The sequence below is a fragment of the Punica granatum genome, chromosome 2 (genome assembly GCF_007655135.1).
Source record: "Punica granatum isolate Tunisia-2019 chromosome 2, ASM765513v2, whole genome shotgun sequence".
Lineage (NCBI taxonomy): Eukaryota > Viridiplantae > Streptophyta > Magnoliopsida > Myrtales > Lythraceae > Punica > Punica granatum.
The window spans coordinates 27,798,608-27,825,461 of NC_045128.1; the positions used below are offsets into that span (position 1 = coordinate 27,798,608).

A 26,854-nucleotide genomic window follows, 5' to 3' on the forward strand; every position below is an offset into this window, starting at 1 on the left:
TTTCATTCATAGTTCTAGGTGTTTCCAACTCCCTAAACCTAAGGTATCGGTGAATCATGGAATGACGATTATGCCCTTGGATGATAAAATCGTGGTGTTCGTATACAAATTGGAGATCGTGTTGCACGAAGGAGTCTAAGGAGGACTCTCGTACCCCGACTCGGGCCGCCTCAAATTGGGCCCGGACTCGAGTCACGGCACGTGAGTATTCCCTAGACATCAATTCTATTCGTGTTACGCATCTCGGTATTTTGAAATTGTGAATTTTATTGGACAAGGGCATTCACGCCATTCCGTAAATCATCGATGCGTTTTACCAATTAAGGATCAATTAACCCGATTATTTAGTCCATGTGATTTAGTTAACCGAATGATGCGCATCCCGTTTTCCCATTTGTGAAATCTTTCAGTGATTATTGATTCACGTTGCAATTACGGTTCCGACGTGCGACGTCCGGATCTAGCAAGCCTAATAAATAATAATCATGTGGAATATGATTAAAGGGGAATATGATAAAAAGAAACAATTCCAAGGGTCGTCTTCGGAAGGACGGAAAGACCAAACGAGACTCCAAGGAATGGAAGGAGGGCTCGGCCATCCCCAAATGTGATCGGTCGAACACCCCTTGACCCGGTTCGAATCTCGATGGGTCTTTCGTGTCGTTCCTAGCCGATCATTGCATGCATCAAACAATCCGCACATGAGAAAGATGTATATTTCCCTAAATCGGGACTAACACGATCACGGTTTACATGAATAAACACACGAAGCATACAACGAGTCATATTTATGGAATTAATGAATGAACTTAATTTATTTCATGGCGGTCTTAGTGATATTACATGGGAAATACACGGCATCAAGGAGAAAGAAGAGCCCTAGGGGTTCGGTTAGGCCAAGGAGCCTCACGGGTCACCCATCGGAAGGGTATGGCCGTGAGCCCCTTAGACATAACCGAACCATCTAAGGGCTCTCCCTCCTAGATTCCGAGCCATTCCCTTCGATAGACACCTCTTAGCCACGGTTAGGACCTTCCCGAACGTGGAGATGGTCTAATCCGAGAGAATGAAGCGGTTATGGACTCGAAGGAGCCAAGGAGGCTCACGGCCCATCACCTATGAGGCTCGGCCGGGAGGTTCCGTGGCTCCATCGAGTCTATATCCGTTTCATTCCCCTAGATTCGGACCACATCACGTATACATGCACGTTTACACGATCATATAGACGTAGAATAACAAGATGGAATACGTACGTTGCATGAGGATGCATGGCAAGTTCGGATCTAAAAGAAAAATGAAATCTTGCATGCACACCGACTTTTAAAACGTATAAACACTTCATACAAGTAAAGATAGAAAGTCCTAACTCTTCTAAGTTGTAAAAGGGATGTTACCTAGCCTCGTGCACGAGGAAAAGAGTCGGGGAAGTGGTCTTTGAGAGTCGGAAGACTCGGTTAGGGCGAAGGGCAGTAGGCGACCCGGGTAGGCGCGGCTGCGGCAACCGCGGGAAAACGGCTTGGCACGCTCGCTCCGACCACGGAATGGTGCGAGGTCGGGCTCGTTGGACTCCTAAGAGGCAGATCTAGGTGGGCACGGAAAGCTCCGAGCGTGCCGAACCCTGAATAAGTCGGAAATGATGAGAGAAGTTCCAGTGAAAACACAGAAAACTAGTTAGCGAAAATGGGCAAAACGGAGGTCGTGCACGGTTGGTCGGCCCTCGGATCGTGACCACCTCTTCACGGGGGAGGGTGAGGGTTGTGAGGAACCCTTTAAATGTGATGGCACGACTCTCCGAGGTCGTGGGATGAAATGGCACGCCGTTAGTGTTCGGTGCGCGCGGTGAGGGTCTCGGGACCCGATTGCAACTTCGGCTGGAACGGGATCTTGGGGACCTCAAATCGAAAATCCAAGTCCGGAAATGGACTTAGGGGGTAGGAAATATGTAGGCTATGAAGTTTGAGAATTTTTGGGTTAAGTCGGGTCGGGTGGTTACCGGAATACCGGGTGGTTTTCCGACGGTTTTGGCCGGTTTCGGCCTTGGCAAAGGGTGGACGGAAGTGAGGGGATGGGCTGAGGTTTGAGAGAGTTCTTGAGAGAGATTGGCTTGAGAGAGAGTGAAATTCAAGAAGTGATTAAGTCTAATGATCAATGGGAACTTATAAGGAGGCTTAACGGTGTGATTAAATGATGTTTAGTGCGGTTTTTGTATGCTAAACTAGGGCTGCCGAATTTCAAAGGGATTAAGGGGGAAAGTGTCACATTGAGTGTGGGGAAAGGAAGAGGAGTTGATGGGAAGTGATGGAGTGATGGATGGGTGTAAGTGTGTAAGAAGAAGTGATGGGTGTAAGAGCCAAAATTCAAATTGTGTGGAGGGAGAGCTTTGGAGCCGACGGTGGGAGAGGCTTGAGCCGCGGCTTGGGCTGTCCAATCCGAGCCGAGGCTTGAGCCGTGGCTTGGGTTGAGCCGCGGCTTGATGGCTTGGCTTGGCTAGGCTGTGGGTCCCATCCGATTAGGAGAAAAGCCGGTAAACGCTTGAGACTTGATTGAGCTCGCGTCCGACCTCCGATGTCCAATTAATTTGAAGATTTGGAATGCTTGGACTACGAGGATTTGAGTGAGTCCAATATCGCCATACGTCGTGTGAATGAGCGTTCGGGCGACATGGCGGCCCGGGAGTCGGTTTTGCCCTGTTTGGACGTTCGGAGTGGAATTTGACACCCCTTGACCTCCGATTGATCTCTGTGCCTTCTTGCATTCGTTTTGGCAATCCTTTTGCCCCGTGGGGGATCGTTGGCCCGTTGTCCTCGGTCGGGGACCGTTGGCCCGGGAAGGCCTAGGGACTTCGACCGGGATTCTCTCAGTGTGCCCTGAATGCTTTGAGGTGCTCGGGGATTATTGTGAGGTGCTCAGAGATCGTCGTGAGGTGGTCGGGGATCGTTGTGATCCCTGTCTTCTGTGGACGTGCCCCGAAGGCTTGCCGGGAGACGTTCGTGAACACTGAAACGTCCCTCGGGAAATCGAGTCGAGTTCCGGAAGGTCATCTGAAGCTTGTTCCCCGACCTTGGTGGTCCCTGGGTGCCTGTAGGCCTATCTTGAGGGGCCGTTTGCTTGTCAGTGGAGCAAACCCCGGGAGCTTTGTCAGAAAAGGCGTCCGTGGGGAATCGGGGTGTCCCGGCTTAAGCAGGATGCCCCGGAAATGCGACCGGACGTGCCGTTGGTCACTTTGGCACTGAGAGGGATTTTTGAAGCCCCATATTGGGCACCTTTCGGTGCTTCGGTGACTCGGTGATGAATAGTGCCACAGTGCCAGCTTCGCGGTTTTCGGGGTTCTTTGTCCGTTCATTCTTCTGACCGCTCTCGTCTGCCTTTCTCAGTGGGCTATGCTCTTCTCCTACCGCTCATGACCTCGTGCCCGCGTATTTTGCCTCTGATTGCCGGGCGATGAATAGTATCCCGGGCTTCGGTCGGGAATCCTCGTGTGGGAAGCCGGTGGGCCAAAATGGGGTGCTAACAATATATATATATATATATATATATATATAAACTTGAATACAAGTGCATTAAATGGTGGTCTAATTGTAAATATACACAGTTAATTCACATTAACAAAATATTTATCAAATAAGTAAATAAATAATAAAAATAAATATATATTCTGAAGAAATATATATATATATATATCAATAGACAAATATATATGTTCTGAAAATCTATTTTGGTAATTATTTTAAATAATTATCGGTAGTGATCTTATATTTGTTTAGATATATAAAAGACTCTATATTTGTTAGTATATTTGAATTTTTCATAATACTATAATATAATTCATTTTTTTTACTTTATACATCTTTGCTCATTTACTGTAATTATAATTAATAAATAGATCTATGAAAAAGAAGATTCACTTTCAGAGTTAACTATTTTTTTCTTATTATGATATAATTCATATAATCATCATAGGATTTAAAAGAATTCATATGGTATATCTGTAAGAGCCAAAATATCCTCATAGGTGTATCTTTAAGAGCAGAAATATCATCATGAAGTAAATATAATTTATTAATACTATTAAAAAGTGAAAATGAGAAAAAATCTTATATAAATTAAGTATTTCATACTATATTAAAATTTGCATAGTATAAAACAAAATTTGCACGTTATATACATTTGTAGTTATAAAATCCACATCAACAAATATTATTGAATTCAATTTCTTATATTATAAATAAATGAAATTTTCTACTGTGTTTTTTGTTCATAGACTCCATGCAATGCACGAGTCTAAAAACCTACTATATTAATAAAATAATAACAAAATTAAAAAAGAAAAAAGAAAACTGGAAAAAGGAATTTGGGGTAGGGTGGCAGGCGGGGGCACCCCCACCTCCGATTGTATAGATCTCAACCAAGATCTCAATGGAGAGACCTCAACTCAGAAATCGGGGGTGGGGAGTGCGACCGCCAGCCACCCCACCCCCCGACTGAGGTAGTCGGCGAGTTCTAAGCCCGCCAGAGACTTTGGTTGGGGGTGGGGTTCAAATCAAGTGCTACTTCTCTGTTTTTTTAAAAAAAAAAATTGTAATTTTTATAGCGTCAAATGACTCTTTTCGCCTTTCAAAATTTATGTGAGGGGCCCGTGATTCGAGTTGGCCTGAAAAATTGGCCAGAATTTCATCAAGGGGGTACTTTGCCTATTTTTCATTGAGCTTGGGGAGTAAAGTGCAAAAAATTAAAGATCAGGGGTACGACTAACTTACCCCTATGGTCTTGGGGAAAACAACTTTTTCCTCTAAAATGCAGTGTGAAGTTGCCGATATTCTCACAAATGAGTGAATTGGTCAAATCATGCATGGATTCTTTTCCCACGCGCTCTGAGGAATTGGAACCGATAACGGACCTATATTATTTTCCAGCTTTTATATATAACGTGCTTATATAGGGTTTTCAAAAATGTATGTATATATATATACACACACCATATACACATGCAACTCTTGCTATAACACTGACTAGATAAATGGGCTGCTTGATCGCTAAAGATATATTACCGCAAGGTAAATTAAGCTGAGCGCGCTCGTATGCCGCATTATTATCTGTTCGGGCTTTTCTTAGAACTTTCACTCTATTTCGAAATTGGGACAAGATTTTAGAACACCATACCTCTCACCCATAATGTCTCAGTTATAACAAACTATAAAGTTCCGCTAAGACGATGGAGCATAAGTAATGTCTATCTTGCCGATGTGATATAGGGTGTGGCACGAGTTAGGCAGTTCATACTTCAAACCAGTCAGGACATGACTGCATGCAGATTGGTGTGATTTGTCATATATTCAATATAAAAACACTGTGGTGCCTGGACAATTAACCGAACCGAACTGATATTGAAAATAAAAATAAAAAAGAAATCTAAAATTATGATTTCATTAGATTTCATTCATCCACCATCACAAATACTAAAGACAGTAAATTTTAAAATGTTCATCTGAAACTAGAAATAGGGATTTCAGTCTCTTTACCCTTTTTTTTTAACTTTTTTAAATTAAAATTGCTAAATTTCATATATAATATATTATAATATTGTTTTAAATATGCACGTTCGGGAGGGAATGATTAACCACGGTTTTCTAATTTTGAAAACTGTGACCCTCCTATAACCGATTTTCTTTTGAAATCATTAACCGAATATTTTCCAAAATCGATTAATTTATTTGTTTGTTGCTTACAATTCAACAAACACTTTGTTGGTAATATTGTGGGAGACATTACCCTCGCAATTCCGAGAAATCGAGCATTAATGGTTATTCTTCCGTCCAAAAGTCTGTTTCCCGATACTCAAACTTGTGTTCTCTTCCTTACGAAGGTTAGGATTGCTTACCACTCAATCAACACTTTGTTGGTCAACCGCCTTATTGTAGTTACTAAAACAATTCTTGTACTTTAATATAAAACTAATCATATGGCCTTCGCGTTGCTCATGCTTTGTTAATTGAATTTTTCAATTTATATATCAGATATATTTTTAGACTTTTTTCATGAGGTTCGATCCAAGTTACGAAGGTTCTTCATAATAATTATTTCCCTTAAGTAAAATTTATATAATAAACGTAATTTATACCCAAAGAACACTCAATCTTCTTCCGAGTGTGGTGGGTCTAGAGGTTTCGAATTGTCTATACTTTCATGTAATTCATACTTTAATAGATACATTCCTTATGTTTTTGTTTTGTTTTTATGAATAATAATAATAGTAGTAGTAGGAATTTTCAAATCCCCTTATACGCATAACCCTTGGTGAGGCCACCCATATATGTCCTTGCACATGAACTTCCTAGATCCATGGACTTGTGAGGTGGTCATGAGCCCGCGGAGAATAAACACCTCGTTATAGAAAAAACAAAAAAAATGTTATATATTTAATGCAGAAACTTGAACGGACTTTCAATTTTGAATTGAGGATTTGCCAGAAATGATTATGTGGCATATTCTCATTGTATGAATGAAAGCCTCTCATTGCAGCAACCTAATAAGTTTACTTTAAGTACCTTTAATCAATAGATAGATGAATATCTCAAGAGTAATATTGATAACAAACTGAAAGTACCAAAAATGTCCTCCTCCCCTGGACCCCTACAATAACATAAGCCTAAAGTCCAAACTGAAATTCAAATTTTATTGGGTTAAAAAACACTGAAACGTGCAGAGGAGTTCACAACAATTTATCTTCTGGAGTGGGCTGAGCTGCGGAGTGACAAAAAGTGCCGGCCAAATGAAGAGGGCAGTTCTCTCAAAAATCTGGAAAAAAAAAAAAAAAACTTTGCCGAGTTTACGCGTCCACCTTGTGAGTCCACCCGAGTCTATGATGACTTCCGAATTGATCATGAGTGTTCTCCATACCGTGGGTTAGGCACCTCAACTAGTTTGAGTTTGCAAGTCAATTCACGAGTTTGACAACTACGCATAAATTCATCGGAAAATGGGAAATTACCGTGTGAAACTCTATCGCTAGTGTAACATTCAGGGTATATTACAGAAGGGCACAAAAGTTGTCTAAAAAATGTAGCACTTTTTTTTAAAAGAAAGATCGAAACAATTTAGTAGACAAAGTTTAAAAATGTTGCAATCGATTACAATCCGTTATCTCTGAGCTGACACTATTAGCAGAAGGTAACATGGAAGATGGACAGGGCCCAATCATTACAATAAAAAAATTCATTTTTCATAAATATTAATTGAAATTAGATAAGTAAAATAGAAAAAATTAAAAAAGAAGAAGATAAAATTAAGGTAAAATCTAACCGGAAAAGGGGTAGGGTGCCCCTGCCGACGACTCCACTCCATGACCAAGGTCGCTAGAGCGGTTTGAGCACCGCCAACAAACTCAACTTTTTTTGGGAAGAGCTGTTTTCAAGTAGTCTTCGATCGATTATGTATTAATCAATATTCAAGTTTGGGGGGCCGGGGGGGAGTTCGCCGACAGGGGCGCCCCACCACAAATTCAAGAGATCTCCCGAAACAGGGGTAAGGTCGCCAACGAGGGCACTCTGTCCTGAATTGAGAGAAATGCTTAGATCTCTCAAGAGTTGAGGGTGCAAGCGCCACCACCCCCAATTCTTGAGAGATCTGCTTTGATCTCCAAACTCGAGAGATCTATGCAAATCTCTCGGTACTTGGGGGTGGGGTGTGCGCCTGCTGCCGATCGCATACCCCCAACTGAGGCCTCTGACAGGGTTCAAACCCTGCTGGCGACCAAGGTGTTGACGACTCCCCATCCCTGATTTAGTTGAAATTAATTAAAAAAGAAAGAAAGGATTAGATTAAATTTAAAAATGAACTTTTTATTCTAATATCCTTGCCAGGGCGGAATTATTGACAGAATGTTTTTTATTGCAACATTTTTAAATTTTGTGTACTAAATTGTTTTAATTTTCTTTACTTTATACCAAGTGTTACATTTTTAAAAAGATTTAGTACACCTGTTGGAATTTACCCTAACATTCAAGACAATAACAGCTATAATTTCGAAGGAATAATTGAGTTTTGAGAGAATTCAGAATCAGAATATGGACAATCATCTTTCGTTGCTGCTCTCCATATATTGCAAATTCTACAGTAGTCTCACAACCATTGCTGTGGGCCCTTCCTTCTATTGTTCGTGAACCACTTGAAGGTTCCACCAAACAGATAATGAAACTACAAAGGAAGGATCCAAGCCAAGCGGTGTTTGATTTATTTCAAAAGGATTAGTCAAGCAAGGTATTTAGATTTGGCTGTAGTTTGACATTTTGTATTCACTTCCATTGATTCTAGATATGCTTCCAAGATGTTATCAATGTCTTGATTGTAATTTGGCAGTGGACAAGCAAAAAGATAAGTTCCTGCCATATATTTATGAAGCAAATATTGGACTTAAAATCTACAGAAACATGAAGACACAAAATTCGATCGAGAGTCACCGCTGAAGCTTTTAATTCTCTGATCATTGATCACTATCAGGCGTCGAGAGTTTCGCGCATCAAGAACAGGGTATCTAGTGGAAACTCAAGCAAGAGTCACCGTCTTCAACATTGCAGCGTTTGAAGCATCGATCCTCTACAGAGAAGGTCTTCCTAATTTCACGTCATTCCCTCTATCACCACCCTCCCAGAACTGTAAGCAGAGAGCACGGTGGTTTCATGAACTGGCCCGAGAATTTCCACGAGGCAAGGCAACATAAACTGGACCACGAAGAAAATGAGCACCAGCAAGGGAACATTTCTCGCAAGCAAGCTTACCATATATGGCAGCAATATGGTAAGTTCCTCAGTGCTTTCCTTAACAGTTAATAAAAGATAAAAATAAAATTTTAAATTCAAAAAAAAAAAAAAAAAAAAAAAAGAAAAGAAGAAGAAGCAAAAGGAGTTTGGTGATCACTGATCATGCCGCACCCTTGTCTCCGCCACATCGTGGCCGCACCCTAGTCTCCATTGGATCGTGAAGGGCTGCCACCTCCAGTACCATGCCAAGGAGGAGCAGCCTCAACATTAGGAAGTTGGCCAGCAAGTCCTGCCCAGGCCCCAACCTCCCAATGCAGACACGAGAGAGATCCCCGCAGGCAATGATGATTCGAGTGATGAATCAGGGGCTGATGAGGTTACAGTGAGGATCGATGCAGAGTCGACTCTCCTACCGTCAGGCTTCTAGAATTCTGAGCCCTCCCGGTTTATAGTTTATGGTCAGAATTCTTTTTCATAATGTTCGCTGCTATGAATGTAAAATCATCTGCGCTTTCTGCTGCTCTGCTTGTATAGAAGAACTACCACCATGGAATAACGATTAATGAGTCAATAAGAGAGCATCAAGAAAAATTCAATCCAGCATCAAGAACACTTGCTTTGCCAAAACATGTCTGAAGATTATTCGCCTTTTCCTGACGTCTATTCATTGGTTTGCATTTGTGTTGCAATTTTTACAAAGAATTTTTTTATTTACGGTAGATTAGCAATAATTATGAATTCTCTACAAATATACTGCCACCTCGCACCTGTATAACAGAAGGATGTTTGGCTCTGGTCTTTTAGACAAACAAAGAATCAGATTGCATTCGTAGATTGTCGGTTACATAACATATCCTTTAATTTGATCACAATTTTGGCCAAATATCGAACCATTGGACGGCACTGGATTTCAGGTTTTGCTCTCACAATCCTGACTGCAAGGATAATTCATTATTAATCATTTTTTATATTATTTTCTGTAAGGTCTTTTCATGCTTGCTTCCCGATTATGGCTTTGGCCGGAAAGTATATATCGACTTGATAATGTGGCAACCCAATCATCTGAGATCTGGACAACATCGTATCAACTAGAATATGGTCGTTATAAAACCCAAGAATTCCATCGCTAACATACACTTGAATAGGTGTTGATTCCCACTTGGTCCCTAGTAATATACGAGAACTAACAAGAGACCATCAAACTCGAGATTATATCTCCCATAATAATTAATGACCTGCATCTATGTAATTCTTATAACTCCTTGTTCCAACTTTCAACAATTGAAATACCTACTTGCTACAACCCGAACAAGAGACACCGAGGCCTCATCACCTTTTTATTCACACCTTATAGAGCACTCCCGCTTCAATTTGCTGCTGTAACGGGACCCCGAGAGCAGGGAGAGCTGATCTGCAGTTGCTATGGAAGACCTCGTAGAATGCAGGAAAGACCTTATTGAACCACCTGCAATCAGGCCCCACGTATAAACAGGCCTTCCTACGGACGTGGACCAAGCCTTGATGCTTTGCCTCTTCTATTTTGGAAACCTCCTGCTCGAACTCCAGAGGATCAGAGGACAACTCGAAGCTTGACATGCTCCTCAAATGAGCCTGCAAGCAGCACATGACTTGGCCTACAATTTAGTCCCCCTTGAGATTAAGCAAGTCTGTGTATTCGTATTGGATCACACAACTGTAGACCCCCTTGAGCCCAAGCTTCTTAACCACGGTCCTCTCAGGTGAGGCTACTTTCAGGACCAACAAGTACTGGAGGGTAGTAAAGATCATGACCTCGTGGAGAGACCTCATGTTCATTATATAGTGCCCGAGGATTGGCGTCAACCCATCCTGAATGTTCGTGTAGAAGAAGCAAGCCTGGGACCCTCTGAACGCCAGGATCAGATATCAGGATACCAAGTCTCTCGAGATCAATCTAGTGGGTGAGCCCATAAACATGATGAAGGCGAGGATGATTGATATTGCAAAGGGAATCCATCCGCCTTCTTTGATCTTGGCCAGGACCGCAATGACATAAACACCTTCCATCACGAAGAACACTGTGAAGTAGAGAGCGACAAGGACTACCGGTGTCCGCCATATAGTGATCATAACAAGTGTCAGGAGTACAGTCGTGATGAGCATGACTAGACCTACGACGACACCTGAAACAATAAATTATTTATCGATTAGTTGAATCTAATACAGGACATAATATATATTCGACCTAAGTCGTTTCCTGAATTATGAAAACTGAAAACTGAATTGAATGCAGCATGCAGGAGAAATAAGTTTCCCTACCAAAAGCATTCCCGACGTCCTTCCATTCTCCAAAGATAAGAATGACTGTGACACAGAGAACCGTGAGAATGTAGTTGACTTCCGGCGAGTAAACCTCGCCTTCATTGCTTGAGGATGTGTGGACCACCTTGACCCGAGGAAAGTAATCTAGTACAACAGACTGCTTGATCACGGAAAAGGTCGCTGAGATCAGCGATTGCCTTGCCACAATAGCCGCCGATGTGGAAATCACAAACATCGGCTAGTAAATGCTGTGTGGAATGAATCTGTAGAACCCACTGTCATGATCGAGAGGGTGCTAGATTAAGTAAGCAGTCTAACCTGCATACGTAAGGATCAATGATTGGTAAATAGTGAACACGAATGCTATCTTTGCAGAAAAGACCATTTGTTAGAACTGATTGATGAAGAACAGATTGACGAACAGGAATTAAAAAAAAAAAAGAATGAGTAGAGCGAAATATCAATTACCTGAATGGAAGCTGGATCGAAATGTCCGAGATCTGCAAACATTGCTTCCGAACCAGATCACAAGGAGTGATTACATAAAGCAGCAAAACAGAAATAAATTTTTAAAAGAATAATTCTTATAGCTTCATTTTATGAACCATGTTTCTCTTCTTAAGATAGGTAAAAATAAAATAAAAATAAAAATAAAAAACAAAAAGAACGATGATCAGAGATTATATAAAGCAGGCTTTACAAATCCATTTTTCAATTAGATTTTCGACATAAAGGCAAGGCAACCAAGTATGGTGATTCCCATTTCTGATGAGATGACTATCTCAAAGCATGCTTACCTGTAATACAGAGCATGGTACCCCGAGGTGGCAGCCGTGCTTCCTGTTCCTCATGAAGTAGCGGACAATGTAGACAGGAGAAAGGGCCTCGAATATGCCCACGTAGTTCTTTATGATGCTATAAATTCCAAAGAGCGGTGTGGACAGTGTCCATGCCCCCATGATTTGGGGAAAACGGGAAGCTCACCTTGGAGGTCCCAAACTTTTGGAGAAGGAACAGCACTATCAGAACTAATGCCAGAGAGCGTCCACTAGAGCTGCAACAGTGAATTTGATGGAGTCTGTCAGAGAGAGCTGCTACAATGTCGGATAGATAACAGATTTTCTTCAGGCTGTGGACATTCAGTTAAATTCAGTCCCGACCATTTTGCGTCTCTTATCAAAACAGAAATCCTAGCAGTTTCTTACTCTTGACATTTTAATGAACACATTGGCTAAGGCAGTCTATTAGGATATGAGGCACCTGTGGTCTCTCTACTTCTGTTCGTTCCCTGGCCTAACTAATAACATTTCCGTGCATAGAAGAACTAACAAGTTTATGCAGCATAGAAGAGGTAACAAGTTTCTGTACTTACATTTGCTGACAGATGGGAAGGTAAATTACTCCTTCCATAGCCGATAACACAGTAAACAAACCCAAAAGAATGAAAGAGTAGCATCCTGAAACGTGATTCTTAGGAAGCATAGATTACAATAAGTATTAGGAAAGAAATTTTGTAACGTGAATAACCAGAAATTGCAGGGGTAAGGACACCATCGCCGATAAGCATGCACATGCCCAACATAGCAAAGCAAAGGAGTACTCTTCTACCAACTATACTCCTTTTGATAAATTTTGCAAGCCTAGTTTTCCTATCAGCAGGAAGTGTAGTTTTTGAGATAGTCGAGTTGGAATCTATACGTTTGGAGTTGCGAATTCCGATGTTCATATTTTTACAGAGTAAAAATGTCCCGCCTGCAACAGATGAAATGTCTTTAACATGTAAGAGCTCAAGAAAAGGGAAAAACACAGAGTAAGGAACTTTAGCTCTTCGAATTCACTATGACGGCTCATCATGCACACTTTCATGGAAGGAGAAAATATAATTTTCTTGTCATTCCATTACATTCCCATGTCTGCTCATCGTACCGAGCAGGCCACATAGATAAAACCGTATCTGTTGTTTACGGAAATCGAGTGATAATATGCGAAATGAAACCTTAAATTAGACAGATTAGATGGCTGCAAATTGCAATATGGTGCTCATTATAGGATCAGAAAAGTTTCGTCTAAGAAAATTCAGGTGAAAGTAGGAAACTAATGCAAGCAACCAACTTATGCACATTGATCGGATTAACTTTTATGCAAGACAGATATATAGATAGGTCGATAGATATACCTTCGCCCTGATCATCGGCGTCGAAAGCTATGCAAGTATATTTGACGACTCTGATGAAAGCGAGAATCCAAAACATGATACCGTACACTCCCAAGTAGTCGTCCTGTGTCAGAGACGCCAATGGCATTGACGGATACACCTATAGAGGAGACGTGACGAGGCTCCCGAAAACGACTCCGAGCGTCTTGTATGCAAGTAGCAGAGTCCCCCATCTACTCTTTCCCTGATGCTTTTTTTTTTTTGCCAACAATTAGTTTGCTTTGTGAACTTCAGTTATAGTAATATTCTTTTTGTTTTTTTTTGCTCATGAGACTATACTCATAGTCATACTATACAATTTGATGCGAGGCTGTATTATATATCAGGTGAGCTCACGCAGACAAGTTCTTAGGAACGAAAAAGGAGTACATGGAATGTGGGAAAACAGAAAAACCGATGACAGATACAAAGTTCCCGGGGCAACGGAAAGGGTTTTCCCAGCCAAAAAGCTTAAAAATCTTTTTCACTGCACCGAAAAGTTGACTCGGACCTGCTCTAAAACAAATCCTCGCAACAGCTAACAATGGCGGGCAAGGAAACAGAGCAAGGCTCATACATAAAACGTTCGATATCACAGTGCTCAGAACCGAGGAGTAAGGACAGGAACATGGAGGGAGACAAAAACAGAGCATCCCACAATGCATGTCAGAGTGCAATATTCGCAACTGATCCGCAGCAAAAACAGAGGATTTAGAATGAGGTCCCATCTTCTCCCCTGTGATTGGAGCTGGGCTGCGGGGTTGATGGAGGACGTGGCCATTGAGGGACGGATCAATGGAGACCTCAAAGTGGGTCGCGGTCGGCTCAGTGACCCCGCCGCCGGTTACGTCGCGGTTAGTCGCGCCCGACATTGACCGGAAACGGAGCAGCAGTGGAACAGACAGAAGACACCCCCACTTCTTCACTCTTCATTCTCAGAGGGAGCAAGGGAGAGGAGAGAGAGAGAGAGAGAGAGAGAGAGAGAGAGAGAGGTAATATGTGTTCTGTTCTGTCTGCAATGGGCTGCTCTCTTCTCGGGGCAGAGCAGCTTCTGCTCAGTTTATATGCGTGGGAGATGAGATATGACCGTGTCATAGACACGGGGAGGTTGGAAAATTCTATGACGCAATTATTGTATAGATAGTGCAATAACTGGCGAGATGATAATGAGCGGTGGCTATAGGGGTTTGCTCAGAACGCTGGAATATTCACTGCAGTTGTTGCGGAGCTTTCGGGTATTAAGACCGGCCTCGAGCTTGCTTGGGGCCTTGGTTGTAGACGGATTATTGCAGAAGTAGACTCAGCAACTCTACAAGGCCTAGTCACGAAGCATGAGAAATGCTCTCCACGTATCTATTCCTTGGCATGTCCGGTTCGAGCTTTGATTAGAAGTGGCATGTTCAGTTTCTTCTGTTGCGTTTGATTTCATAATAGGATTTTAAAATCAGATTTTGATTTTGAAAAAGAGTTGTATAAGTGGGGCCCACCCTTTGACTTTGTATGAATTATGTTGTTTTGTTGTGGAAAAAAAATGATATAAATGAGACCCACTCTTTGACTTTGTATGAATTATTTTGTTTTGTAGTGGGTAGAGTTAAGTTAGATTGTGATTTTAAAATAATATCCTAAAACCAAACAAGCCATTCATATCTATCGAGAAGGCAACATGCGTGCGGACCGACTTGCTTGGAAGTCCCCGAATCTCTAGTGGGGAACTCACCAATTTCACTCTCCACCGAAAAAAAAAACAAAAAACAAAAAAAATTCAAAATGCAAAGAAATGAAACGGGCTCTAAAACTCTTCACTTGATGAATAAATGTCACCTGATCCACAGGTGTTCCTCATGGATGAAGAGGTAATGTAGTGCTTTCAACTTGGTTTCATATGGTTTGTTTTTGTCTCATTCATTACTACTGTGATTACGTTACCTGCAGGTCGCCCTTGACAATGGGCTTCCCTGTAAGCTTTTCACACAATTCCTTAGTTCGCGATTGATCGACCATTCCTATGCCCCACATTAAATTATGCGGTTAAATTTTATAATCCTTTCAGCGGTTCAAATTAATCTAAGTAAATATTCGGTTGGCTAAATACGATAAATCCCTGCCTAATCACATTTCAATGCTATTTAAATTAACGAGGTGAAGAGTTGAGAGAAGCGCATGATATATATGCGAAAAACTGTGTTGATTCATGTTTTTAGTGAAAGAAAGAAACACGGCCAATCAATATATACACGTGAAGCTATGACTTCCATTAACTAGCTAATTATCGTCATTGCTCTCCTCTTCGGCATGGAGGGGCAGTGGCGATGGCGGCGGCTGAGGGACAGTGGCAGCGACGGGAAGAGGGGCAGCAGAGAAGTGTCAAGTTTTGGAAATTTGAGAAATAGCCGAGGGTAGTTCTGTAATTTGAATTGTTATTATATGTACCTTATTATAAATTACGTACATAGAGGTGGAGCATTGCAATGCAGTCTCTATTAGACTATTACACATAGCAAATCCCGTCCGTAATTGCTATTACATGCATAATAGGAATTACATACATAATAGATCCGTAATGTAATACTATTAAGGCCAACCAAACGTGATAGTCATTCAATACAAGTGCAGCTACACCTTGGAAGATAAAATTGAAGTTTGAGAGAACTGAGAATCGGAATACGGACATTAGAGGATGGAGAAGGAACTAGAGTTACTACTCTCCGTAGGAGCTCTGGAACTCGAACCTGAGTGCAGAACGTGAGGAAAACCAATAGTCAAAATGTTACGAAAACCAATAGTACGTGATGTGATGGTGCAATCTAAGTCTCATACTTACGCCAGCATCATCAGATAACCATGCTCTCTCTTCAACAAGTATATCGATTTCTTCCTGCAATGCCTTGAGATGTCTCTTTGCCACCACGATCTCTGGCTCTTTTCTGGCAATTTCTTCATCAATCCCCTTGGCGGCTTTCGCCCTATAGTCTTCCGAGTCTTCGGATGCTTCCTTCATTTCTACCTAGAAAATATTTTCACGGTTAATAATTATATATGTATACCCACTTGGTATAATATCATATGCAACTTGAAGTAGTTCTCAGAAGGTGGCAAACATGAATTGACAGAGAGAGAGCTTTCACTATATATATATAAATATATATGTATATGTTTTTTTTAGAAAGCGTCCGGATTTCGTTCGACTTATCTCACGGCTCATGTGAATACTCTGCAAGCCCACGGGACATATAAGTCCAACCACAGGCCGTGCAAGTAGACTAATAGGGAGTATCCTCCTACTTGGAGTTTGGAGCGTGATTTGAACTTGAGACTTCCCCTTAGTAATCATACCTTTTAACCACCAGGCCAATCCTATTAGGTTAAGAGCTTTCAATATTTATACTTATAATCAATTATGTTATGGCGCCTCCTGCGCACTCCTAAACGAACTCTAAACTAGTATAGTGGCATTTACTTCCCTGATTATCTTTTCTCTCAATAAATTTGGTGCTGACAACCTCATGGTTTTTCAGGAATTGGCAAAACTCGGAATATGGGACTCACCGGGGGGATTATGCACTCAATATGAGCATCAAAGTTATCGCAGTCTGCACAATAATAGACACCACAGTCCGGATTCCTGATTTCCTCGCATTTGGCGCAGTAATGCACAGTGGAATGTTGATCCACAAGCCTATCGCGGAGAACTAGAGGATGGCAGTGCCACTGATGCTTGATAGTAGCCGGGAGGGAAAGGCAGCCATGGTGAAGGTTGAAATTGCATGGCACACAGCGATAGAAGTCTGTATTGCAGCTCTTGCCACAAGAGTTGCATCGGAGGTTCTTAGCCCACTGAAAATAAGTCAGCATGTGCTCGTGACGCTGATGCTTCAGGCGCGGTTTCCCAGAAGCACATCCAATTTCCATATGAAACTTGCAGTCAGTACAATAGTAAGTTGATCCATACCTGGTTCTACCACTAGCTCCGCAGATAAACCTTCCGACCGGAGCCTCAGGAAGTAGAACAAGTGGATGTGCTGGGTGATGGGGGTGACATAATTCTGATTTTTGCTCCACACATGATTTATGAAGCACGGTCAAACAGGGAGCTGCGCACCTATAGACAAGACCTTCAGGAGGGTGCCCACAAGCAATGCAACTAGTCGTTTCTCGAATTTTACTATATGAAATTGTCATCCAATGGCCGTGGACGGAAGGACTAATCATTCCCTCTAGAGTCCTTCGGAGATCAGAGAAAGTGTCAGGCAAATTTCCATTTAGAATCTCTTTGAAAGCAAAGAGAGTGTGAACAACACATTCTAAATCGATGGTGAAGCTACACCTTTCACAACGGTAAGCAAAGCCAGAGCAATCGCATGAGCAGCAGCCACAACGAAATTCCTCTTTGCTGGACTGGTATTTTGCAGCTTCTTGGAGCTTGAGATGGCCATGGTCTGAATGAAGGAAGTGCCGAATCTCAAGGGGTAGCTTGGCGCACGACTCGTGGAGGAAGAAGACGCAGTCCTGGCAACAGTACGCTCCACCTAACAACTTTTTTCTGCAAAACTTGCAACATAGAGCATCGTTGTGTTCTCCTATGTGGAGCAATCTCAATGGATGTTGGTGTGAGAAATGATTGATCATTACCATGCTATCCTTTTCCTGTTCCTGTGAAGGAGGCGGAGTTGAAACCGCACAAAGCACATCAAGATATAGTGCACATTCATCGCAGCTGTACGCAAATTGATAGGAGTTATCACAGCCTCTGGATTTGAACGCTTTTTTGGGACTTGCAAGAAGATTAAGTGGGTGTTGGGGGTGCAAAGGGTGTTGCATCTCTCTTGGAAGTTCGGCGCATGATTGATGAAGCAGGAAGATGCAGCTGCGACACCCATAAACAAGGCCGGAGATCTGCCTTTGGCACGCTCTACAATCAATCCTGTTTGGCAGTTTCACGTCGAAGGAGGTCAGGGGATGCTCATGAGCAAAATGCTGGATCATATTCTCCTTCTCGTCTTCCAGCCCCGTAGGATGAATTGTTGAAATTGCACATGCCACGTCGAGAAAAAATATGCAATCATAACACTCATAGATGTAACTACTCGAGATGGGATACATGCAACCGAAGCAGGATGAACTGGAAACGCCTTTGTAGGAGTAATGCTTCTTAAGGATCAGCCGATGTTGGGGATGAGCCGGATGATGTATTTTGGCAGGCAGTGTGAATCATGATGTGTGGATGAAGAAGTTACAGTCTAGGCAGCAGTAGCTCTGGGTCGGACCGTGAAGATCAAAACTGCAGAAATCACAAGTGATCTTGCAATTTTCGCTCAATTCGTGAAGCAAGTCGTGGTCGTGCCTGGGATGATGAAGGCTCGACATTTTCGGAGAGAACATGGAGCAAACGGGATTCCTTGAACGAAGTCTTCTTTCACTTCACTTTCTATTGTGAAGCTGGGTCATCCGACGAGTTGGAATACCATATTAAAATGTATGTCCCAACACACATGCATGTATTTTATAATTTTCCAGTTGTGAATACATTGACGTTTGAATTCAGAGTTTAACCTGTTTGTTTTCAGAGTCGTGGTTTTAGATTTTAACTTTAATTTTAACTGAATACACTACACAACAAAACACACATTTCAAAAGTCAAACTGGTGGGCCCCATATCTTATTAAACATACAATCCCATTATAATTAATTATCTATACCTTCCATTCATTCCAATATTACCGGTTTCCTCTTGTTTCCGCATTCCATATTGCATTTGCAATACGATTACGTAATGCATCCATTTCCCTACTTCTCATGTCTACATCAACCCGATCCCCAGTTAGATGAGGAGGATTTCGGAATTCATCGTAATATTTCCATGCATTTCCATACTCTTCGAATAATCTATCGTGATAATTATTTAGCCGAATGAAATTGTGCAACACGAAGCATGCAAGAGTAATTTGTCCTTGGCGAATCGGGCCGTAATTTGACATTGTCCGCAGTATTGCAAATCTGTTCTTCAGCACCCCAAAACACCGTTCGATAACATTACGAACGGATGCGTGACGTTGATTGAATAACTCTTTCTCCGTCGTTGGTGGGGTGTCGTCATTATAATCACTGCGGTGATACCTTTGGCCTTTGTAAGGAGCCAGATAACCGGGAATATTAGGGAATCCTGCATCGACCACATAATATTGCTCTGCAAGCACAAATGTAGATCTAAAATATAACAGAAGTAGAATGTATTTATGAAAATACATACGCGATTGACAAGGGAACATACGATATGAGCATGAAGAACTTACCGCCATATGGTGCAGGAAATAATTCCAATGTAGCGGCATCAAACATAATTCGAGAGTCATGAGCAGAACCCTCCCATCCAGTGACGACATAAGTGAACATCATGTCATGCGAACAAGCGGCGAGTACATTTTGCGTAATCTTGTTATTCCGATCGCGATACGCGCCTCTCACCGATGATGGAACGCAAGCAGACACATGGGTCCCATCGATTGCTCCAATGCAATTCTACAATAATAATGAAAAGAATACGAATTACATTATAAAGCACAAAAATTAGTGGTATTTTAATTTATCACATGTACGACACATACCTGAAAGAATGCGTACCATTTTCAGCAACTCTGAATTTCCGATTGCATATCAACGTTCCTCCGTCTTATATACGTTGGTGACAACAAATGAATTCCATGAGCTATTACCTTGATGACTCGTGACACCGTCTCCTTAGAATGCTGAAATCGTTCGGCAACCACGGCCAAGCGAGTACTATGTGCAACTACCATTAAGAACATGCCGACCATCTCCTCCACGGTCATACCATTCCTGCTATTTTTGATTCCACAGTTTGCTCTTAGCGTATCGCACAAGTTATGAAATACGTGAGGGTTCATCCTGAAATTCTCGTAACACCTTGTGTCATTGCCAAGAACTTCCTCTATGTAATATCTGCCTTGTAGACGTGAGGTTTGACAAGGAATGTTGCGCGGGACATCTTCTTCGGCCGCCGCAATCTCCAGCGCCAGATACATCCCTATAAGTTGGGCATCTCTTGATTGGTTATCATTTCTTCGTGAATTCCCGTGTCTTGACATTGTGTGTTCCCTTTAGCTTAGCGAACTATATCGACAAACAAGATGGCAGATTACCAAAAGCATAGAATTGAAATGATATGGTCAAAGGAATCAAGATTAAAATGTAAAACAAATGCAAGTGCAATGCACAAACATCGTAATTGCATGTCACAAGAGTCACATAAAACAAACACATAGTTCAAGCAAAGTAATAGCACACGCAACAAATATAAAACAAAGGTTTGGTAAATGACATAACAAATAAACTCTTAGTTATAAAGATATATTGCAGTAGACGATGGACCGTGGCCGTCCAAGGGTCAAGCAGGCTACAAACCCATGGCAACCTTGTATCATCGAGAAGGCACATGAACATACGCCGTGTGTGCTCCTCCCTTGAAAGTCGATCACTAGCAACGAGATGCTCTTTTATGGACATGGATGGACGCATTTTATTGAGCACATCCATCGCCTCCTCGATGCTGCCCTTCGCTGGTTTGTCGGGGCTCGTCGCGGATTTGCTTTTCTTCGTTTCAGGAAGGGTACAATTTATGTCCTTGTCCCTATTGCTGAGATTGCACTTTAACATGTCAAGGCACTCCTGCAACCACGACCCGGTGGTCGAACTCCTTTTGCGCACACGGCGACGGGACCCAGTAACAACTGGTCGGTAACCTCATGAACGGGGTCATCACTATCGCCGGATCCCTCTTCAAGATTGATCGGTTCTTTCCCACGGCTTGACGTTGCTGCTAGGAACTCCTCTTCCATGCGTGCATATGTTTCTGGGCTCTTTGGTGGGTCGGTGGATGAAATTCGTAATGCACATGTTGCTGTCTTAGACCTGAACAACTCTTTTAATGATGTGTAATGCTTGCAACCTCTGTTCTGAAAAGTCTTGAAGCTGCTGTTCTTCTGCATGTTCAAAAAAAAAACGCAACAAATATAACAGTATGAACTACTTTATGTGGAAAATTACAAACTAAAAAATGTGTTAGAAGTAAAGGTTAGTGTTACTATACCTTAATAAACTTATCCCAGACATTAGCATTCGCCTTTACTGTATTGGTTGTCTCATCCCAGCCGACTCCAGTGTGCGCAATCAGCTCGGTGAACTGCGTGTATTGGATCCCCAGTCTGCGTAGTTTCTGCTTCAACTTGTTGGCGTCGAGAATGGTGCCTGGAAATTGCTCTTCCAGCTCCTTATTCATTTGTTCCCAGTCACTGGCTTTCCAATATGTTGTATGCGTCCTTGTGAACTTCTCGAGCAAGATGGTAATGAAAGCGTTCTCCAGCGCTTCAGTCCACTCAAGTATGCCTTCACCCTTGGGGGCCATGTCTTTGAAAGAACTATAACAACAACTTATACTGCGGTGATACAATAAAATATGACAAACAACAATGTTTGTGTGCACTTGTTGAAAATTCAGCAAAAAAACAGACATATAAATATGCAGGCAAGGCAACATCTTCAGTTCAAACCGCAGAGAATATGTCCAAATTCGACGTACAGACTTACAGAAGTGGATTCAGGTGCTGAGATCAACATATATTATTTGATCATAAGAGAGCAGTTATTTATAACATGATTGCGAAAATAATCAAATACAGAATCGGTTATGAACATTCAGACTCGATTATTTCAGTCAACCCACCGACCAGAGGAAGAAACCTTTCTCTTTTCCCAGAAAAATTGACAGAAATAGCTCGATTTTTATGTTAATTCCCAAGCTGCTGTGAGTGTTTTTTCTTTTACTACTTTTGTGTTTTTTTTCCTTCCTTTCAGTTCTTAGTTCTTTATAACCATATGTCATTTTATCCAACTGGGGACTAAACCGCACAATATCTTTTGCCCAAAAAGGCAGGGGATGCTAGTCTTGATAGCACTTCTGCACAAAGCAATGCACTGAAGCCTAATAAAAGTGAGAACACAGCAAAGGAAAGGACATCTAAAAAGAGCAAGAAGAAGGAGAAAGAGAGGGAAAAGGAGAAAGAGCAGGTTGATCAGTCGTCTGTGCAGCCCCGAGCTGGAAGGAGGCTTCAGGTTCTCCCTTTAGAAGCATCCATCATCGGTGTCTTTTTGCTCATACTGCTCGGCGGCTTCTATGTGGTAAGTGGACTTTCTTTTTTATAATTACAGTGAGTTAAGAGCATACTTTCTCATTTTGAGTAACAACTAAAAGTTTAACGAATCATCAGCAACAAGACCAAGCAGTCACGAGCTAGTAAACAACTCAACTTACACGACAAGGGACCTTAAACCCTTCCCTAAAGCCATCAATAATAAGCAACAAGACCAAGCAGTCACAAGCTGCAATAGAAGCCATACCGCTCGGCAGTGGCACGAACCATCAACATTCACTAAGCATTTACTTTGGATGAACAGCACAGTACGAAAGCAAAAGCAACGATTACATTGTAATGCTATTTCTAATAACCCCTTCACAAACATTTCATCGAGCATGTGTGCTGCCTGTGACCAGGGGAACCAAACAAATGCAACGAGGAAGGTTTCAGACAAACAGAACGCAGCAAAACAAATCAGTATTCCAATCCAAAGCAGCGGGAATCGACAAATTGGCCAACAGCAACAACAAATTCCACCGCACAGAGGGCAATCAAAACGAAATCGACGCAAAATCATCAGCAACTTCGACCAACAGAAGCGGCGAAGAACTATCCTCAACCCGGCATAAAAATTAGGGAAAATCACAGAATGTAACTTGAAATTGGAGGAAGAAAGTACCTTTCACTTCGATATGGAATTGGCTTCGGACGAAGACGCCTCTTATACCGTAACACCCACTGGTAGGGGCCCGACAAATTTCGACGCATGTCCACTGATTCCACTGACGACCGAATTCTGCAGGGGGGACTATGCGGCTTCACATGTTCGTAGAGGATATGACCTTTTCGCCTCTCACAGACAGATTCGCAAAATAAAGCTTCACGGATGTAGATCGCAGAAGGAAGAAAGTTGGGGAGGCAAGGCAGTGAGGTGTCTGAACATTTCTTCGTTGGGTAGGGGCCAACCTTTGTTCTTTCAGTCAAACTAAGAACTCTAATTTGCACGGCCTGGGGTGTGGCGGGGGCAAGGGTAGATACAGGATGGTGGACCCCACAAACGGTCAAATTTTTTTTTGTCTTCTTCTACAATCACAATCACAATCACAATCACAAATTCTTGACTTTAACTCCGAAAATAAACGCATGGAAAGTAACTTTGATTTTGATTTTGATTTTGATTGTAGAAAATGACAAATGAAATGTGATTATAAATTTGACTTGGGAAACGTGGGTTTTTGTTGTGTAGTGTGTTGAGTTAAAGTTAAAGTTAAAAATTTTGACTTGGGAAATGTGTATTTTTGTTGTGTAGTGTGTTGAGTTAAAGTTAAAGTTATAGTTAAAATTTTTTGTATGGGAATCCAAACGGGGGAAAGTCGTCGTTCTTATCTCGCATGCCCTTAAAATGTTTGTCAACGACGATTTGTTACGTTTAACTAAAATATTCAAGAATTTGTTGATTTGATTTTTCAATAACTTATATAAACCAATACATGACTAATGATATAATGGCTTATCAAAAAAGAAAAAAGAAAAAAGACTAATGATATAATGATTTTGATTTATAAGTTAAAACAGTTGTTTGCTTGTAGAATCATTTTAAGGAAGATGTTATCTTCATTTTTTTTTTTGGCAAAATAATGATGGCAAAGGTAGTAGGTTTCACTTCACTTTCAATTGTGAAGCTTGGTCATCCGACGAGTTGGAATACCATATTAAAATGTATGTCCCAACAAATGCATGTAATTAAATATGTTTTACTCGGCTCAACTGAATTAGTCGAGGTCCAATTGGGCTTTCAGATACCAAGATTCACCCCGAAAATTTTATAATAAGCTCGGGTAAAAAATCACTCTTTTGTTCATTAAAATTTTATAAAGATATTTTGTATTTTTTTTAGGTTAATCACTTAAAAAGGCACGATTTTTACACTTTTTTTTTCTAAATATAGTACAACTCATAGAAAATATCACAAAAATGTATGATCTTTAGGATTAGTTGTGATTCTAGTACGATATTAATTATTCCGTCGAATGTAACCGTAACGGTGGACGTGACTTTAACGATGCCACGCACAACAAGATTGGCAGAGTAGGACTTGCATGCTTTTTATTTTTAATTAAAAATAATTCTAAAAATAAAAAAAGAATTTTTTCTTAAAGGAGCGAAATTGGAGAAAGAGGGAAGGGGCTGATGGTGGTAGACAACACCGGGTGGGGCCGCAGGCCACAGTAGAGGTGGCCCGCGACTCCGATTTGGGGGGTGGTGGCCTCAATCGGGACGTCCACTAGCTGAATCAAAAAGCCCCCATTCGGGGTTCCTTCGAATCCGGCGGTGGGGGCCCCAATTGCGGCCACTACTACTGCCCCTTCCCCTTTCCTCCAATTCCGTTACTTTCTTTTAAAAAAAAAAGAATTAATTAAATAAAGGCATGTGGGCCCCACTCATCCAATCCTATTGTGCCGCGTGGCACTGTTAACGCTAGGTCAGCCGTTATTGTTATATTTGACAAAATAATTAACGTTTTGCTAGAATCGTAATTAAACTTAAAGGTCGTGCCTTTTATGATATTTTTAAAATATTGTGTTATATTTAAGAAAAAGTGCTAATGTCATGCTTCTCTAGGTGATTAATCATTTTCTTCTTTTTTTTGTCTATTTTCATCCTAAACTTTTTTAAACTGAACATTATTATCAACTTTTCGATTTTGTTCACTTTTAGTCCTCCATCACTTTTTCTTACTAAATTATTGTTTTTTTTATACATTTATTGTAAATGAAGATGATCAATTTTAAAAAAAATCAAAAGAAAAAAAAAAGAACGCCTTGTCTTCTATATATTAAATGAAAGTGTAAACAAATTGAGTGGACGCAATTGTTAGTTTTTTTAATGATTCATCAATCGCTAAATTATATTTATTCTTCTATTATTTCATATATATTATATGCAAATAATAAGAAACAAAAGTAATTATAGCGCTTTTGCCTGATTATAAGAGACACATGATTGATAAAATTTCAAATTTCATCAATTAATTAATCTTTACCGTTGAACATCAACCTATGCTTTTTAGCTATAGTTTTCCCTTTGCAAAGACCCGTTCCTACGCGTTTATATATTAGCACTAGACTCTGGATTCATTAGAATATTTTTATTGCATATAAAATAATAATTTTTCTTTCAAACTCTCCCTATCAATCATTTTTCAAAAAAGAAAAAGAAAAAAGGGTTCCGAATTCAATAAATAAAAAAAATGAAAATTCGGAAAAAATTTGTATATGTGCAAAAACATTAATAAAGTTATTTACAAAATAAAAATATATATTCTTTTTCTACTACTTGTAGGGTCTACATATACATTTTCTTTTTACATGCACACTTGGTATTTGAAAACGCAATGAGTTCTATTTAGCTAATACTAGTTCGAGTTGGGTTGGCCCCATTTAGAGTAGAATTCTCCCATTCGAAAATTTTTTCTATTCATAATATTCGAATTCTAGATATTGCTCAAGAGGAAGAGGTGACAAATTGATAACTCGATGAAATCGAGTTAAGCTCCGCACTATTGAGCTATTAATTGGAACTAGATGCTTGAGATAATCAAGTTTTAGGTTGTTTTTATAGGTTATTATTAGTCTTAATTTTATTTTATAAGTCGTTTAGTCTTTTGATCTCTTTTCCAAGTTATTCTTCGATTATTTCCTATGTATTGCTTGCTATTTAATCGGTTCTATGTAGTTCATTGCATGGAATTATCAAGGGAGAAGGCTAGTTCATTGCATGGAATTATCAAGGGAGCATGTGGACTTCTTTGTCGGGCCGGGCTTTGGCCTATTCATGAAGGGCCGTGGAGATTGTTTCTAGAAGTTTCCGGATGTGAACTTGATTCGGACGAATATCAAGGAGGGAATATCTTGAAGATATAATTTTGGAACAGAAGATTATCATATATATCTCTTATTACATAATTATAGGAATTTTGATTCACAAGAGATATACCATGATTACATCTAGAATTTTCTTAAACAAAAGTTTGTGATATATATATATATATATATATATATATAAAATTTGGGGCCGTGACATGTAGGTATAGACATACAGAGAGAGGCGACTAGCTATTGGAGAGAACACAGAGAAGTGGGCTTTTGGGTTTTCGGCTGCATTGTGCCGATTTCTCCTTTCTCCCTTGTGAACTCTTTTTAATTTTAATGATTATGATGAATTCTTCAATGTGTTCTGTAGACTGTATGGGCTAAGGTTTTATTCTAAGATTGTGATAAAATCTACCGCGTAATTAATTTATTGTTCCATCTCGATCTTCTTGTCTTTGATTTCAATTCATTTATTGTTATCTGTGCTTGATGCTTTCAATTACTTGACCACTAATTGAATTGATTTCATAATCTAAATTAACTCGAAAGGGAATTCTAGGTTTAGATCGAGGCAATGAT

General features: G+C 40.7%; 1 pseudogene; it reads right to left on the bottom strand.

Annotated features, from left to right (window-relative positions):
- Positions 1 to 9,845: 9,845 nt before the first annotated feature.
- Positions 9,846 to 12,016, bottom strand: LOC116193847 (annotated as a pseudogene).
- Between the last annotated feature and the right edge of the window lie 14,838 nt (positions 12,017 to 26,854).